Source organism: Xiphias gladius, chromosome 17 (genome assembly GCF_016859285.1).
Source record: "Xiphias gladius isolate SHS-SW01 ecotype Sanya breed wild chromosome 17, ASM1685928v1, whole genome shotgun sequence".
In the NCBI taxonomy this organism is placed as follows: domain Eukaryota; kingdom Metazoa; phylum Chordata; class Actinopteri; order Istiophoriformes; family Xiphiidae; genus Xiphias; species Xiphias gladius.
This window is the reverse complement of record NC_053416.1, coordinates 13,058,993-13,071,734: the sequence shown is the minus strand read 5'-3', so window position 1 is coordinate 13,071,734 and position 12,742 is coordinate 13,058,993. Positions and strand designations below refer to the sequence as shown.

Genomic DNA, 12,742 nt, shown 5'->3' with positions numbered 1-12,742 from the left:
GTACAAAGCCAGCCCTGTCTCATACGTTCATATACAACCAATTTGCCACAGCAAGTGCCGGTGTGTGGAGTTACTTGGAGCAGTTTGTCTACTCAGTAAGGGAAGATACTTGATAGCTTGCTTTTTATTTCACACATAACCATAAAAACCTCCTGCCTACTCACCAGTCCAGCATGTTGTGCATGCTTCACGTGTGACATTCCACACAAACACACATCCTCTCCCTTCAAAACAAGGAACAGACTGGAGCATTAATCAGACACCTGCTACAGATAAATGCTCCTCCCGTTCCAGCCTCTGAAATGTGATTAGAGAGCAGAGCCTGAGGCTGAGGATTGAGAAACAGGTCTGTTTACATGTAAACGTTCCAGTAGTCACAGCATGCACTTCTGTACAGATATAACTCACTAGATATAGCATATCAAATCTATAAAAGGGATTAGATTGGTTTCTCTGTGTATGCACAGCAGGAACCATAACAATGCTGTTAGAGCAAGGAAAGATGAAAAACCAGCATGTCATTGCACGTTGGCTGAGATGATTTGTGTGTCTGTGTGTGTGTTTGATGGGGAGGGGGGTCTTTGACGAGACACGAGCTGACATTTTATCCCTCAGTTGTATAAAGCTTATAGTATGTGAAAGAGAAGTACTGTATGTGATTATTAAAGTTATTAAAATTACACAAATTTACCCATTAACAAGGATGTAATAAGTATATTTTCAATTGGATGTTAAAGTGATACTTAATAGATAAAGTATTGTAATACATTAAGATATTTTTAATGGGATATCTGTACAGTTCAACAACGCCTTAAATTTTGAAATCAAAGTAAAAATTTGGATATGGATTTCCTGCTATTATTATTCACCCCCTTAAATATCTGAATACTGAAATATAAATGAAATATTACTTTGCACCTAAAAATGTTTCATACCCCTAACTAAACCCAAATGCCAACCTTGTTAACACCTTAAATTGATAATTAATAGATTTTTCAAGTGTCCAAATTATGGTAATGTGTAAATTAACGGGACATTAAGGGTACACCTTAAAATCTACTGAATATGTCTTCTTTACCAAACGCCTTAATTAGTTTTAATTAGAATAATTTAAGGTGATTCGCAGTTTGAAAGTGAAGTGCAGTCTTGTCTGTGTGGTTTAATGCACTCACACAGGCGTTTGGGGCTGTTTGACCACCATGAATACACAGGCTGCAGGGGATGTTTTTGCAGGCTTTGCAGCAGTGTTTCAGGTGCAAATGTGAAACATTCCTCCCCAAACACAGGCTGTATGTGTAACACTTGCTTGAGTGGCAGCCTGTGTGTCATTTGTGTGAAGTTCTGCACTGTGCATCTCACGCCTCGTTGCATGAGGCATGTTCACAGAGGACGATCATGCCTTCCGCTGGATTTACTAAGGTCACATTGTTTGCGAATGTCAAAATTTCTCCGCCTCTGAAAATGAGGCCTAAACATGGTGCAGATGGGATATACAGGAGCCAGACATAAGGTTGTAGTGGCGGAAATATAGTACTGGCTTATATATAACTAAAACCTCATTATTAGAAACAAAAATGAAACCAATGGGCAATAAATACTGAACGCGATATGTGATTACTGTAACACAAAAGAATAGTGAAAATCACTGCAGACTGCAACTTAACTTTTCTTGGTTTCGTTAAAACATTTAAGTGAGATTTCATTTCAGCACCATCTCCACTTCCACTTCCACCTGCTCCACTCTGCTGGAATCTCTCTCTCTTTCCTCTGGTTACTCTGCTCTGTGTAGGTCTGTCTTGTGTATATGTTGTGTGTCTTTGATTTGTCTTATAGGCTGCTTCATCTCCCTTTTTTTGGATTGCCTCCTGATGTATTACGAATTAGATATGTGCCAAAGAGAACAATGTAAGTAATGTTTACCAATCATTTTCTGAGTAATAGTTGCAGTTTTTCTCAGGTGGAGTTGAACCGCAGCCAGAGTAAATATTGTGTAATCAAGATCACTGAGTTATGATTTCTTTTCTGAACGTATTGATCCGTCCTCTGAACTGCGCCTGTGAGCTCTCCCTCACTGGCAGGGTGTTTCTTGGAGGTTCAGTCCAGGAGCTGACTGCGTAATGAGCTGCTTTCTAAATAAATCACCATAGATTGCTGTCAAAACTCAATGAAAAGCGCAGAACAAATTTACCCAACGCAGCTCTTGTATTCTTAGTATTCTCTTCTTTAGAAAATGACGCTGGATATGGGTTGAGTTATTAACAAGTCAAACAGTCAGATTGAGCTCTCTGAAATGATCAAGTGCGCTACATTGTGTGAAATCGTCCATACACCTGGTCCTAGGTAAAGTTAAAAAAACTACCTGGCAAACATACTGGAGCATTTAGCAGCTAAAGAGGGAAAGACTTTGCTCAGGAGTTGGTGAAGACCAAAACAGAGCTAAAAGGAAAGTAAATATTAGACTTTCATGGTTGCCAGAAAGAACTACAAATAAGTGCCAATGTTGCTTCATGTGTAATATGGATGTGTAAATGGGCAGTTGCTTGCTGACACTTTCAGTGCTATGCGTCTGTCAGCTCGTTTTGAAGTTCTTCTGCCCCCTAGTGTTCAAAAGTTCAATGATGCAGCTTTAACAAAGTTTAGTGTTGATGAGTAAGTATACTGTATGTATTTCCCTCTGTCCCCCCTGGTAGCATGTTTCTCCATGTTTCTGGATGACTCATTAGCTGTGATGATACATAGTATTTTTCTGTATTTGTCCGGTCTTGTTTGGTTTGAATGTGATGTATTTTAACATGAATATTTACCATCAGGGAGAGCTGCCACTGCTTTAACCCAACAAATCCTCCTTGTGTCTCAAAAGGTTGAACTTCGTGATGATATTTGAGACTTTTATACCACAAAATATTGTTTTTTTTACTTTACAATCTGGGCTGGAGTTCCAAAATAAACCTCTCAGGTAAAAACATTTAACTATTCAAAAGATCCATCTCTCCCCACAAGATGGTGATTATAAAAGAACTGCCCTCCAGACTGCAGCTCATTAGCCCAAACCCCTTACAATCCCTTGTACCCCTCTCCTCTTCATCAATTGAATCACTGAATTTTGCTCTTCCTAGCTAATTACCTGTCCACCTTTTCTTGGTCCACACTGCTCTTATCCTCTTGAATTTGTTCCTCTATCTTGCTCTTTTTTTCTTGCCCTTCCTCCTTAATCACTTCCTATCCTTTTTCCAGTCCTTTTTTATCTTATCGTGCACTATCTCCTTCATTTTTTTCTCATCTTTGTCACCTTCCCTCGCATCCTCTCCCTTCCCATCTTCCTTGTTTTCAGTTTTAACATTGTCATATGACCAACCACAGCACCATCTAGCTACCAAAACACCGTAGCTGAGACAGTATTATATAGAAATTTGCAGATAGAAGTTGAATTGCCTCATCTTCACACTCATCTGATATCCATTTCTGTGTCTGTCCTGGCACTGGTGGCAGTCCTTTCTTTCTTTTTCTTTTTGTCTCATCTGAATGTCTGAAGCTCCTAACTGGTGCTAGGTAGGCACAACTAGTTACAAGTTAGGCTTGTAATGCCTCTTTAAAATATTATTTTGCGTCTTTCTACAAATTCTTTGCAGTCAGTGGGGAAAAGGCTGCTGATTACATTACTACATTACACAAAATCCAGTTTAGGGCAGAGCTTTCTATATTTTAACATAATTTACGGTTGCTGCTAAATACCAGTATCCAGTTTTTGAACAAATAGCCTACCTGCATTCTATAACACAAAAGTGGTTTAATCACAGTTTTGACTTTGAGATCTCCACTGGATTAGGCCTACTACAACTTTCGAAAAGGTAATCAGTGTGAAGTGTTAAAGTTGTATTAAAGTTAGATTTGTGACCCCAACCAGCACTGAGATTTACCGTTTGCTTGAACTGCGAGGACTTTAATATCCTAAAATTGTGCAATGGGCTGTAAGCAGCACTCTTGTCTGTGACTGCCTCTTCTTAATGTGTGATGATGGCAGAGGTGTTGAAGGTGAATATGAAATGAAGCCAAATATAACTTACATAACTTCTGCAGTGGAAGCATTGTTTTGTGTGGAGTGCAGGTTGTAATTAAAACCCATCAGCTGGGAATTTAAACTTCCATCATAGAAGTGACATATAAATTTCGATTCATCCAATTCTGCTTGTGGACTGGATTTTACGCCAATAGTTATAGCCTACACCAGAATTTTATTTGAGCCATTAGGGCTGAGTTGAGGCGAGCTGGAGCACACAATCCTCTTGTTTGTTACTGCCTCACCTTTTGGTTGAGGCTGATAAGATGTGGGTTTTTTTTATGTATTTCTACATAAAATGTTGAAAGTAACATCCCCAGTACTGCAACGACCTCCATGACCCTGTTTGTTCATCCCTCCCCCTCCATCCCATCCCTTAACCTCCACCTCGTTGCCCCTTTTCACCTCTCTTCTGTCTTCTAACATGCCATCAACAGTGAGCTCCTCTGTGGTTAACTAGCACCATCAGGTTGTGTTACTTTTCATTGTCTGCTAATTGGATTTAGGTGTTGTTAATTGTGTTCAGTGTTCTATACGCTCACAGCTGCACTGGCTGAGGCAAAGAGCTGTGATTACTCTCATGTCGCTAATTGTGCTGACGAACATACCAAGGCGCAGGCGAGCGTTGGTAATAATAGTAAATACATTTATCAATTTGTATGTCGGGTTAAAGTGTGTGCAAATTAAAGAGGGTAAGGTTTGTATACAGTGTGTATGTGAATCTGTCTATGTGTGTGTGTGCGCGCGTGTGTGTGTGTGTGTGTGTGTGTGTGTGTGTGTGTGTGTGTGTGTGTGTGTGTAGGTAGTAAATTAGTAGATAAATAATAATTGGTAGCAAAACTAAAACTATTCAAAGTAGGGATAGTTTTTTTCATGATCTCATTTGCTGTAGTGCCACATGCCATATTTTTTTTTAATTTTAAATGGCAGCATATGAATTTTACAGCAAAAGTATAGATAATATTGTCAAGACAAAAAAAATGTTCCTCCAATACAGTGTTGACAAAATTGTGTTTTATTTTGTAAAGATAATATTTTCATCACATGTTCTTATGTGACTTGTAAGATTGTGGTGACTGACTGTATTTTTTTTGAAAATTACACATAATGGGCTGGTTTGAAATATGGATGCATGTATCTTTTAAAGCAGTGATTCCCAAATGTTGGATCGCAGTTAAAAAGTGTACCTTGAGTTCATTCTTCAAAGAATACTTTGCTTTGAAATGTTGTGAAGTCCCAGAGCAGTGCTCTTAATTTGAAGTCGGGTTTCCCTCTACCTAGTGAGTAGCAGTACTAGAACATGTGGCTTTACAGCACAAGTAGCCTATTGATCATGGATTTATCAAGGAGAACTGGATACCATATTAATTAACTCTATAAATTCCTAAAAAAAAAGTTGCTCATTGGACACAAGATAACCTCCATGGGGTTTCTTACATGTGCATGTCTTTGGGCCCAGTGAGCACGTGTACTAGTAAACAAAGCACTAACAAATAATATCAGTGGAGTAGAGACAGGCATATGTTTCCATCTATCAAATTGCTACCTCATACCGTCTTTTTTTGTTTCATATCCATATTATCACATAAAAATGGATTCAGTCATTACTATAATGCATGTCCTAGCAGGCATGGCTGCATTTGGACAGTCATGAAACTGTTTTGACAGCTTAATTTATGCTTTCATTTCTGAAAATGACACACTGATTGCATGATATGACACAAACAATTATGATTTTCTATGCTTTCAACTGAAGCAGTGAGGCCTTGGTTTGGAAAACAGTGTGCATAATGCAGTTTAGCTTACGCTGCCAGTCAGCCAAATGATACTCTATTTATTTAGCACAGCCTTGTGTACTTTGAATCTATATGAGACATCTATGTAAGACAAGTGGGGTAGAGGCATAAAGGGAAGTCACTGGATGTAGTCTCAGTGTGGAGGGTAGCCAGTGTATGTGTGTGTGTATGATGTAAATCAGTCTTGTCAAAATAAAGACAGACTGGTGATATTTTGACATCAGTTCAATTAAGTTGAGCAACAGCATTAATAATTACAATACTTTGTCCTGTAAGAGATTTACAGTAAATTTCTCGCTGCAGTACATGGTGATGTAAATTGAAGATTAGTGACCAGAAGGTGCTAGCACCAGTTACTCCACCAAGTAGGAGAATATAACGCCTACTGCCAAAATTTTCCTGTGCATGGCATTTGAAGGGGGAGTAAGTAATAGTACTGACCTTATAGCTTATAAATTACCTCAATATGTTATATTTCAGTTCATTTTATTAGTTCAGATTTTGCATTTGAAGAATATTACATGGGCAGGGGGCCTAGAAGATGTTCATAAACTGCTACGTAGGATGCAAACCTTCCCATCCTCCATCTCGAATTAAACCTCTAATATGACTGACTTTTTTGTCTCTTGGAGGCAGCAGAAACAAGTTGTGAAGACAACGCTGACATATCATCACCTTGATACAGCAAAATTGTAAGCAACCAGTTGCCTATTTACACATCCGACACTCATGGAGCATTCAGTTAAATTTGTTTTTTCTGTCCACCTGATGAATATAAGTCCAAGATTCACTCTCCCTTTAACACCTGAGGGAAATATCATGATCTTTCACTGCTAAATGCTCCACTGTGCTCCCCAGCCAGTTGTTAACTTAAACAACGCTACAACAGGTAGCATACATTAGGCCTTTCGAGCTTTTCACTTGAAAAAAGCTGCCTGTTGTGGCCAAAAACAGTGCTGATCAGAGCAGTGAGAGTGAACCAAAATAGTAAAGTTGCAGTCTGGACAGCTAAATAATGAGCTCAAGGGTGCTAAAGTGCCGTATAGAGCTGGGGAGAACTGCACAGTTGGTTGAATTCTCTGTTTGTTACTACAAGCCACACCTTTCACATAAAAGTAGTCATGTGATGGATTGATAATATGAAAATACTGATTATAGCTGTTTTAATCCCTTTTAGGTCACACCAGTCTTTTTGACAACACATTTGTTTTACTGAATTTACTGTATCATGACTTTCACCAAGGCAAGTGACAACTGCCTTGCACGAAGTAATCAAGTCACTGGTGGAGAACTAGAGCGTCTAACAGATAGAAGCTGCAAAAGCAAAACAGAGCAAAAACAAGCGTAACTGCTGGAGGTACATTTGTCAAATAACCAGAAACAGGGCTCCAAATGAATGCTAAATTTGTTCCATGTGTGCTTGATATGTAAATGTGCTATGCACAACTTGTAAGCCATAATGGCTTGATGAACCAATGGTACGCCAGGGCTGATTTTTTTTTTTTTTTTGAATCAAAATACTACGGGAAACCTAATCTGTCATTCCAGGCAGAGAATGTTTAGGGAGCCTAAGAAGCTGAGAAAATGCAATCAGTTCTTTGTTGAGTAAAACACAAGTGTTCACAGTGTGACATGGCTAGACTGCTTAAGTGCTGCTAACACTCTATCTCTATCCATCTATCTAAGCTGTTGATCTTACACCCTCATGCCTCCCTCTCTTCCACCTTCCCTTTCTCTCACCCTCTCCCTCAGCTCTTTATCAGACTCTTTAGGGGAAAACAAATAAAACAAAACACTGTATTACATCTCTCTAATTACTCATTTGAAAACGAAGCTTCTCAAAGTTTGCAGGCCAAACACGAATAAAATGGAGGGCAGAAAATGCCGCACATAACATCAACTACAAGTGCAAACATCACATCCATCTTGGGCACTGTGAGATGCCTGGTATAACTAATGTGTTTGTGTGTGTGTGTGTGTGTGTGTGTGTGTATGCAATATATTGTACATTAGCAAATATGGATGTGTCTGTCCGTGTGTGTTTGTGTAGGAATGTATCACAGACGTATTGGATTTGGTGCGTCCTTATAGGACGTGTCCATTTCTCTGTCTCATTGTATATGTCTTAGAGAGGTTGTGTGTGTATGTGTGTGTATGAATCACCTAGTATAACTAATGTGTGCTGGCACAGAGTAAAAGCGTGGGGGCTGTAAAATCAGCATTTACATCACTGTAACCGTCTCTTCAAAGATGCACACAGCTCTGTGTCACACTCACACACACATACACTCACGCACGCATACATATACATGTGAATTTCTATACTGACTGGTATAGTGTATCGTCTCTAACCCAAACTTTGATCCAATCCTGAGTCTAATCCATTTTAAGTCCAACAATGTTATAGGAGTGCAATGCTGAATCATGGTACTCTTTCAACCATATAAGTAAGACTTGAAGGGTCATTTCCTTCAAATTCTAAAAAAACCCACATTTTCTCATCAATAGTGGCATCTGGACCTGCAGATTTTTCTTTTTTTTCACAGTTTTCAGTGAAACCTGTTCACATTGTATCCTGTAGATTATCTGGAGATGTTGCTGCTTAATTTTTTGAATACCACTTTTTTCAGTTCTGTAGCAGCACAAATGAAAGTTCACTCACTTGCACTGTGTTAGAGAGGAGGCAGAAATCTCTGCGACAGATCAACGACTCTAAAACCTGGAACTATCTACATACTACGACAGGTAAGTGAGAAAATCTGTAATGGAATATGTGTGAATTGACCCTTGAAACTGCTGATACATAGACAAAGTGATGACCAGCCAATAATGCACTCGCTCTCAATGTCCAAAGATCTAATTGGTCCTCATAAAGATAGAAGTACAAGACATACACACACACACACATTAAAACACACATATTTGTAGGCCTGAAATTAAAATTCTGTGAATACATCTGTATTTCAAATGCACACTCACACACACTCACTGCAAAGGGTTCACACATTTGAAGCTCGCACACACTGACTGTAGTCACCCTGTTACTCATTCTAATGTGTTTTTTCTGTTCATTACTCATTCTGCTCTCCGCTCGACCGTCTTCGGGCTGCTACCACTTTCTAAACCCGAAGCCACGGCTCCCCTGAGCCTGTTTAAGGATGGACTTCTTATCTAGTGTGGCCAATCAATGCTTCTTTCAAGTGATTTGGAATAGGTTATGCAAGGCACTCCAAACTGGCTGATGTTCAGGATGTGGGTGGAATTAATACAGAACTGGGAGGCCTCAATCTCTTTATCTTATGGCCTGTGTATCATTTGTCAGAAAGATAATGAGAAGTGACACACGTTTCCACATAATCACAGCAGCTGTTGTTGTCTTAATTTGTAAATTTTGTCAAGTTGTGCTAAAGAGCAACTTGGGAAGCTTTTTTCATATTTTCAAACTCTGGCTGAACTTTGTTAATAGCTCTAGGTCAGGTATATTCAAAGTACCAGTTGTTTAGCATAATTGGGTAGTCTTGTTACAGCAGCTTGGTAGCATGTTGTTTGGTACTTTCAAATGATTAATAAACTGAAATTAAATTCAGGCTTGTATTAGCCTGTGCATCAGGATATTCTTGAATACATTTTATTTACTTGAATATGGAACAAACAAAAATGGAGCCTCTATATAACTGTGTGATTTCAGTTGATGTTCAAGCCAAGCTGGTAGAGCAAGCCTATTGCTACAAATAGCAATAGGCTTGGTGAATTCATGCACTTTACAGCATGGGTCTCGCCAACTTTGACCTGAGGCTGCATTTATATCAAGTCAGAGGTTACCATAATTACCAGTTTCCGACTTGTAAATACCATTCAAGCCAACATCAAAGTTGTCATTACAACTAGGAAACTCAAATTTTTCTGCAAGCCCCGACATGTCTGACGTGATGCTTAACAGGCCTTTTCATGGAAGACATTTTGGCATGTCACAGTAAGAAGAGCACAGGTGTAAATGATAAAACTGGACTAACTGAAGACACTTGCATGGGTGTGCAGAGCCTTTAAGTTACTCATTTAGATTTGTTAGTAATATACTGAATGTGTAGGTGACGGTAGTGAAGTGTGGCTCAATTTTGTAACTTTAACACAGAGCTGGAAGATTCCCTTATCCTGTGAGCCTTCTTCAGGTGTCATGGACCCACATCAGCAAACTATCAGTGAATAAATGGGCCAAGTCCTTAATCCCAATGCCCACACTGTTCACCCTAAAACCTAAAGCAGGCAAATGTTGCATGTGCAGCTAGCATTCATTATGACACTGCGTGATGTTTGCTATAGTGCTCATCTTCTCCAACTAAATACATGTGGCCTTGTAAAAAGGTATGCTATTCTAAATTGTAAAATTGAGTAAATTGAAAGCAAACGACCCCCAACCTTGGTTGTAATAGTCAGTCTTAGCTGAGCTCACTTTCTCTCTCTTCCTGTCACTCCTCTCAGTTCTCTTCTTCTGTTACTCTTCTAGTCTTCTAATTTTCTTCTTTTGTTCCCAGGAAATTAGAATATGCAAAATTGGACAGCGGTGAGAGAGTAGCCATGTGCCACAATCACACACGGTGAGAATATTATTCCTCATTGCCATGCTCTGGCTAATTAGCCTGATTTGATTGTTAATGCACTGCCAATTAGAGGTGGCAGGCGTCACTATGGCTCCGCTTGACAGCCCTCATTTAGAGGTGAGCGAGCAGCTCGGGCAAGATGAGCTCTGGCTGGGAGCAGGCAGGCTGTTACACAGACTGTCTGAGTCAGTTAGTGCTTAGGAAGAGAGAGAGAGAGAGTGTGTGTGTGTGTTTCTTTCCCTTTGTGTGTGTGTGCATTTGTGTTCTAATGTGCTACCATGTGTGTGATTTATTTTAGCCTGCCTGTATCTGTTCCTGTGTTTTTGTGCTTTCATGTGCATTTCTGCTTGGGTGTTTGTGCTTGTTTCATGCTATAGTATCTGAGTCTCTTAGCAGCAAACACACTGAAGAAGAGAATGAAAAGAGTTGGGGATGCATGTCACTCCAGACTATAATGCACTTACTGCATGTGAGGCACTGAATTCCCTCCATCACATGCTCTGAGGCTTTTTAGATGCTTTCTCACACTTGTTTGTCTTGTTCTATACTCCCAGCATCCTCTATGTGGTTTTACCTTCTCATGTGCAAATATGAAAATGCATGTGCTGTGTGTCATGTCTTATGCTGGTGCATAATACATGCCTGATATTTAGAGTCTTGTACTTTAGGGCAGAGTTTTCTAAAATATGAGTTTTGGCTTGTAAGAGAAAAATTCCTCCCTGTGTTTCAGTTTAATGTCATCAATCTGTTCAAGGCTTGTGTGTCAAAAAATAATAATATTTTTATGGTGATTATATACAGTCTGTGTGCTGTTAGAGGTACAACAACTCCAAAAGAATTTGGCAGATGCAGATATTTGATTTCCATCAGATTAAAAGTTTTTCAGAATTTTTTTCTTTTTAGGATTTTTTTTTTTCAAGATAACAGCAAATACTCTGCCCAAATCTCTAAATGCACATCTTGTTTCGTCCCCTGGAATATGCCCTGTCATAAAGAGCCGTGTAATGATGAATGATGAGCGTGAGAAAATGCCTGCAGACAGTGTTATCTGTACTGCAGGACCCGCCATCTACACTAAATCAAATATTGCCCCATTTAAACATTCCATTTATTCACATGAATTATGGCAAAGACTCTTATGGCTTTCATAACATGAAGGCAGAGAGAGAGAGAGAGAGAGTATGTGTGTGTCTGTGAACTACAGGCGGTGTATACCTCAAGCAATCTCTTTGAACAGAAGCTAATCAGAGCAAACCTGATGCTGCCTGTAGGCTCACCCTCAAGAGAGCCCATATAGAGCAGGTCAATCATAGTCCTGCCCCTTCTCCTTCCTCATCACCTGTACTGTCACAAGCTACTTGAGAGAATGGCTTTTGGGATACAAGCAGCTGAAAGGATGTTTCTGCAGGGTGGCTGGTACTCTACATTGAGCAGAGTCAGTTCGGGCGAGTGGAAAATCTCGTAAAGGGTCCCAACCAACTCAGCTGCTCGAGCGTGACCTACTGGGAGGAGACCTCGGGGCAGAACCAGGACATGCTGAAGGGGACTAAATCTCCCAGGTGGCCTGTGAGCGCCATGGAGAAATCTGCTGTACTTGATGCCGTCACAACCCATATCCAGATCTTGTTAGTGTTAAGAGTAGTGACAGATGGGTGGATGGGCTTATGCTCAATAGTGTCTGGTGGCTTCATTTACTGTAGCTATGTGCCCCAAATGGTAAGATAATAGTTTATTATTAATTAGACAGTATCTTTGAGTATTTTTACACTGACAATCAACGAAATTCCCCCAAAAGTCCTTTAGTTGAGTCATTTTGAAGTTATTCAAAACACATATATTTTTAGTTTTGAGGGAAAAACAATGTATGCTTTGAGATATTAAATCAAACCCCCAGTGTATTGTATGCAAGGTTTTTATTCGTTTTTCCCTATATCATGACTCCCCCTTGTAAGCACGTAAGGCCAAATGCAACTATTTCTTTAAGTTTTTGTTTTTTAAGGTAGACTTACATAAGGGGCATTAATACGCCATAGAGCTCCTTCTTTCATATAAGATTTGCTTATATTATGAGTACAGTATATGAGAGTACAATGAAGTTACTATACTGTCTGTCATGGTATTAAAGTTCGTAAAGTAAAATGAGTTTGAAAGGGCCTATTTATAAATGTTTGCGGAGGAAAACTCTGCAGATGTATATGTTGAAATAAATTCCTGTATCTTTAAAATCCACCAGTGAGGCTTACTTTAGGGGGGCCTTTATCTATTTTCTCTATGCTGCACAACAGTAAATG

At 39.4% G+C, this 12,742-nt stretch overlaps 1 long non-coding RNA gene across 1 annotated transcript; it reads left to right on the top strand.

The window, feature by feature from the left end:
• Positions 1–4,609: 4,609 nt before the first annotated feature.
• LOC120803053 lies at positions 4,610–12,546 on the top strand. Its single transcript, XR_005709280.1, has 4 exons — positions 4,610–4,685; positions 8,484–8,598; positions 10,386–10,448; positions 11,860–12,546. It is a non-coding gene; the product is annotated as an uncharacterized LOC120803053 (long non-coding RNA).
• The last annotated feature ends 196 nt before the right edge of the window (positions 12,547–12,742 follow it).